Genomic DNA, 6,903 nt, shown 5'->3' with positions numbered 1-6,903 from the left:
TCAGTTTAAACTAAGTAATATGGTATCTGTTTGATAAACAGTAAAATGTTAATAATAATAATATTAATTAATAGGGAGTGTATTTAATGCACCAAAGTACAAATAAAACCATGACCAACCATCAATTTTGCATAAAGAACTCATTCTAAATTAATAGACTATAATCTTTGCCCGTTTTTAATGGGCCAAAGGTCTACTAAAAGTAGATTAATCGTTTGGACTAAAAATATTTACAAAAAGCTTTTTTAAAAATAGGATAAATTTCTGCATAAAATGAAGTCTATTTTTCGAAATTTAAAAAAACGTATCAACATTTGGAAACCGTATATCATTATGTTTCTTTTCTTTTCTTTTACAGATTTTCAAGTTGGAAAAGTACAATTTTTTAAACATATGTTTGATGATTTTTTATAAAAACTGGAAAATGTACAAGTTAAATATTTACGGAAAAATTGTAAAAATGAATAATAATTTCATGTTGAAATATATTTGAAGACATTAAAATACTGGTTTATTTATTCCCAAATAAAAATCTTGCTTAGCATCATTTTACTACACCCTTGCAGCATATAGTTATATATATTCGTTTGATCATAGAGTAATACTTAGTGTGAGAAATATATAAATTAACTCTAAAAAGAAATATTGTTGGATTGATACACAAAATCTTTCGATATAAGTAATTTTTTTCAAAATGTAATTAACATTCTGCTAATATAATTCACATTCCACAATATAATTTATATAATTATTCTTCTGCACAGTATAATCCACATTATTTTTTTCACAATATAATTCACATTCTGCTAAAAATGTCAAAGATAAAGCATGATACAGAGATTGATGAGATAAATGGAAATACAGTTTTACAGAAAAATAATTTAAATCAACATATAAAAGCTGATACAAGAAAGAAACCATATTCTTGTGAAATATGCAATAAATCATTTCCATGTGATCGGGATTTAACACAACATATCCGAGTTCATACTGGAGAGAAGCCATATTCTTGTGATGTTTGTGGAAGGTCTTTTTCGCAGCGTGGCACTCTAGCAAGCCATATGAATGTGCATACTGGAGCCGGGCCACATGTTTGTCAAATATGCAGTAAAGCCTTTTCAGCAAAAGGACTTTTAAGACATCATATCCGAACACATACTGGAGAGAGACCTTATTCTTGTGAGGTTTGTCAGGCTTCTTTTACACGTGATTCATCATTGGCAAGACATATGAAAACTCACACTGGAGAGAAACCATATTCTTGTGAAATATGTGGCCATTCCTTTATACAGAAATCACAGTTGATAACACATTTGAGAATGCACAGTGGAGAAAAGCCATTTACCTGTGAAATATGCAGTCAATCATTCTCACGGATCACTTATTTGAAAAAGCATGTTAGAGGACATACTGGAGAGACCCCATATTGTTGTGAAATATGTGGGAATTCCTTTACAGAGAAGTCAACCATGAAAAGACATATGAGAATACATACTGGAGAAAAACCATATTCTTGTGAAATATGCGGGTATTCCTTTGCAATAAAGTCATACTTAACAACACATATGAGAATACACAGTGGAGAAAAACCATATTCTTGCGAAGTTTGTGGAAATTCCTTTACACGAAAGTCATACTTAACGGCACATATGCAAACACATTTTGGAAAGAAAACGTATTCTTGTGAAATATGTGGAAATTCATTTACACGAAAGTCATACTTTACAATTCATATGAAAGAACACATTGGTAAAAAAACAATATTGTTGTGAAATATGTGGGACGTCTTTTATAGAGAAGTCAACCATGACAAGACACATGAGAATACATACCTACTTTAACGAAGGAGAATGTAGCAACCCTAATTGAAGTAAGCATCCCTAATGATGCTGCCTTAACAGAGCAGAGAGAGAGAAAATAACAAAATACCAAGGACTTATGTACGACATGAAAAGAAACTGGAATCTTAAGAAGGTATCAATCATACCAGTCATTATAGGAGCAACCAGGCTAATGAAAAAGAATTTCAAAAACTATCTGGCAACTATACCTGCAAAAGAAATACAAACAATAGCACTTAAAGGGACGGTTAGAATCTTAAAAAGTTGTCTCGGTTGGAGTAACTAAACTAATGGGAGAATGTTTGGCATCTGGTAGAATGCTCCATCCCCAGAAAAAACAATAAGAAAATCAAAACAAAGAGAAACCATATTCTTGTGAAATATGTGTGAATTTCTTTGCAATGAAGTATAACTTAACAGCACATGAGAACACACAATAGATAAAAGCGTTTCATTGTGAAATTTGTTGTAAATTTAAGAAGGTATCAATCATACCAGTTATTATAGGACCAACGAGGCTAATAAAAAAAGAATTTCAAAAACTATTTGGCGAATACACCTGATGAACCAAATGCAAAAGAAATACAAACAATAGTTAAGTATAACTTAACAGCACATGAGAACACGCAATAGATAAAAGCGTTTCATTGTGAAATTTGTTGTAAATTTAAGAAGGTATCAATCATACCAGTTATTATAGGACCAACGAGGCTAATAAAAAAGAATTTCAAAACCTATTTGGCGAATACACCTGATGAACCAAATGCAAAAGAAATACAAACAATAGTTAAGTATAACTTAACAGCACATGAGAACACACAATACATAAAAGCGTTTCATTGTGAAATTTGTAAATCGTTTTTGCATTATAGAAATTAAAACTGTCATATATGAACTCATCCTGGTGAGGTTTATGGGATTTCTTTTAAAATAAAGTGATACTTGACAATACATATGAGAATATACACTGCACAAACTTACAAACAAAAGACGATCAGTCATTAACCATTTATAACCAACTAGCCATACCTGCCATAAGATAGTTTTGAAATTGTCGACTGGCCACAAAAAGACTGGACACTAAAATACGGAAAATGCTGACACTGTAATGAATAATATACCAAAACCAGTGCTGCCTAGGCTGCGCAGAGAAGCAGGAGGTATCAGTCTCTCAGAAATTGAACATCAGCATTGTGACAATCATGAGCATCTTGAAACAAGAGTCAGTAGAACTACGTCCATCATGAAACTGTCCAAGCATTTTTGGACAAGACTGTCTTATAAATGAGGCAATCAGAAGGCAAGTTAGCTACTGAAATAACCCAAAAGAGTCGCCAAAAATACAAAAAGAACTTCCATAGCAAAAAACTGGAAGAATTGAAGCCTATTGATCTTAGATGCTAAAAAATGAGTGTTTGGTAGGATTGATACTGTGATTAGAATAATAAAGATTGGGAAAATAAAATATATAGCATATTCTCAGTCATTAAATAAAAACATTTATTTATATTTGCATATTACTTGCCATTGTTATTCTTAAACTCTACCCGTTAATTTATGCACAACTTAAATTGACAGGTAATCTAAAAATATTATTTGCAGAAAAAATTTTTTTATATAAGTAAATGGGAAAAAATAAAGAAATATATTTTTTCATAAAAACGTATAATTATGTAAAAAGAAAAAAATTTAAAAATAAACATAAGCAACAAAGAATGTGTCCATTGGAAACATGGAATTAGTAAAGTAACAATGAAAAAGTAATTATCTGAAATGACATTTTATTAAATCATTTTCCCAATTAAAAATAAAAGATAAATATAGAATATATATGCAGAAGGACGAAGATTCCTTCCATTTCCGGTTTTTATTAAATGAAATATTGATCAGGATTGAATATGAAAATGTAAAAAATCGATTGAAATTAAATGATGCCAGAATATTTTATTAACCTTTGAATGCATTGGGGAGAAATTGTCCCACAGCAATTGAAATGCTTAATCTTTTGATTTATGTTCAAGAAATATGGGGTGTAATATGATTTGAGTTACTATAAATTGATCTTTACTGAAGGAACTTTTCTCAAATTTACGGGAACATAATAAAATACCGCAACTGTGGCGTTTCCATTTGGTAAATGAAGTGTAGTCCATGCAGTAGCTTTTGGTTGGGTTTCTTGATGCCATATTAGTGGGAACTGCTATGGCTTTTTCTTTTCCATGACCTACAAAGTCTTCTTTTTCCACTAATTCTTTCAGCCCTTTTCTGTTTTTCTTATTTCCCCCTTCACTGCTTTTAATAACACTGCTGACCTCTTCCACACCACAAAATAACTATGAAAAATTCCAACAAACAAATCAACAGAAAACCTCGAACTGCAACTTCCAACGTAGACCACCACTACAAGGCCTCCTTCTCTAACATCAGGGTCTACGTTCCAATCTTCCAGAGGTTGAAATCTAATTTCAGGAGATTAAACTTGACTGGTTCTCTTTGCCTGAAACTGGCGTTTATTTAACTGGTTTCTTAGCTGATTTCTCCATCAAAGGCTATTCTAACTTTATATTCAAATCCAACAATATAAATCACTGTGGACATGGAATATGTGCCTACATCAAAGATACCTTTCCATGTGGCAGGTTTATCTCCAAAGAAGACCCTGAACATCCCTATATGCGCTTTAAACTAGTGTATAAAAAACACATCTTAACTTTGGCTGCAAGCCAGTTTTCCCAAGATGTTGAGGAAAAGCAGCTCCCCGTAAAAAGGGGAGTGTTCAAATGATTAGCAATTGTCTTATATGACAGGTTTTTTTTCCCCCGCATTGATCAAACCTCATTAATGAAGACCTAATAATAAGCGAAGTAAAAAAACAAAAACAAACGTTAAAAAATCTGAAAACATGTGAAAAATGGCTTAAATAACCCTGCTTCAATATTAAAATTAAAAAAAAAGAAGACATCTCACACCACGATTCGAACCTAAAACGTTTAGATAATGAAGCTGCACTCTAAGCAACTGAGCTAAGATGACATCCATGAAATTCTGTTGCTTTTTCAAATATTTAAACTAAATCAGGTTACGACGTCGTATGATGCATGCGTAGAAGTGAACTCGTCATGAGAGGACGGTTTTTGCTGAGCCCTCCTGTAGAAAAGTGCTGATTTCAGGGTGAAGGAATTAACGTGTTTGGCCAATTTTTCGATATCTGTCCGACGAAGGTTGGAAGTTTAAAATGATACCGATCTGGTGAAAATCCGTGACCCATGTTGAAAGTTTTTGTGAGACATACAAACACACATACATACATACAAACATACACACATTTTCGCTTTTATATAAATATATATATAATCTTCTTGGCTGCCATTTTCTATTGTAATGAAAGAGTATAAAAAGGCCAAATTTGGCCTTAAAAAGGCCAATCTGTCAAACTTTAGAAAGGCCAAATTTAAAAAGCAATACAGCGGCTTTGAATGTCATACATTTAGTGCAATAAAAAATTTATGAAAAAATAATAAAAATGAATTTTCTGGTTTTATTTCAACTTATTTTATTTCAATTTGTTTTGGGTCTGATGTGTTTTATATAAAAATAAATAATCTTTATAAATTTTTGTTTGTCAAAAAATTTACGCTGCTAAACTACACATTTACAAAAAATGTGCAAAAATGAAGCAAATGGTGAAAATTAAAATTAAACATCTTTAAAATTTTTAATGAAAGACAATTTTGTGTATAATAACATTAGATGATTGTTAATATAGTCAAGAGACTGATTTTTTTTAATATGTGGGTATAAGCAAAACAAAACAGTACTTACTTGTCATGTCAAAAATATTAATATACTAGCAGGGGTACCCAGCATTGCCCGGGTGTTTGGAGGTGTGTGTGTGGTGTTAAATAAAAAAGAAACCGGGGGGGGGGGGGGTAAAAGTTGGTAGGATCGAACCCGAAGCCCTGAGGCGAAGTTAGAAAATAAAATTGGCCAGCCAGTATGAGTTACTAAAAGATGTTTGAATTTATTTAAGTAAGAACCAAATTGACAGGTGTATGCACGACGTAAGCAATAGCTATTCAGCAAATGAGGTCAATGACCAGGTTTGTTATAAGCGAAGTAAAAAAGAAAACAACGTTAAAACTTAAGTGGGGGGGCGGGTAATCAGAACATAGAAAAAAAAACTAACGTAAGACAAACAAACGATGTCAAATGTAAAAATTGAAAAAACAAAAAAGAAATGGCTTAAATAAGCCTGTTTCGATATAAAAATTTAAAAAATTGGTTGGTGCCCGGGTGTTTTTGGATGTGTGCTCGGGGAGTGGATAAGCAAAGTAAAAAAAAAAAAAACAGAAAAACAAACGTTATGTGAAAAATGGCTTTAATAACACTGGTTCAATATTTAAATTTAAAAAATCGAAAAAAAAAAAGAAGACATCTCACACCACTACTCGAACCCAAAACGTTTAGATAATGAATCAACGCATTAACCAACTGACCTAACGCGACCTACATGAAATTTGTTCAGTTTTTCAACTATTTAAAGTAAATCAGGCCATGGCGTCATCTGACGCATACGTAGAACCGGTCGTCGTTGCAAGATGACCGTTTTTGTTGATCCACCCCCTGTTGAAAATTGTTGATTTCGGAGTGAAAAAATGAACGGTTTTGTCCAATTTTTCGAGCAAAAGATGGAGCTTTGATATGATAGCGACTTTGTGAATTTTCGTTGTGTCTGTCGAAAGTTTTTAGCGGACACACATACAAAGATACATACACACATTTTCGCTTTTATATTTATAGACTAGCAGGGCTACTGGGCGTTGCCCGGGACCGTATAAACAATGAAGAAACAAAAGCAGATATTGAACATATGTTTTATTCTTAGGGGAGAGGAATCTTTAAGGGTGAGAGAGAGAGAAGACAAAGAGTGTGAGAGAGAGGCAGAAGAGAAAGTTGTTCCATCATATTTCCCAAATTTGAATACTGTGCACGTTTGAACTCTCATCGTCGAGTTGATCCTCGAGTTGCCTATTGGCCTTGATAAGTGCTAATATAGAGAGAA

Source organism: Euprymna scolopes, chromosome 21 (genome assembly GCF_053919585.1).
Source record: "Euprymna scolopes isolate OS-2025 chromosome 21, ASM5391958v1, whole genome shotgun sequence".
Classification (NCBI taxonomy): Eukaryota; Metazoa; Mollusca; class Cephalopoda; order Sepiida; family Sepiolidae; genus Euprymna; species Euprymna scolopes.
Note: the sequence above shows the minus strand (reverse complement) of the source record.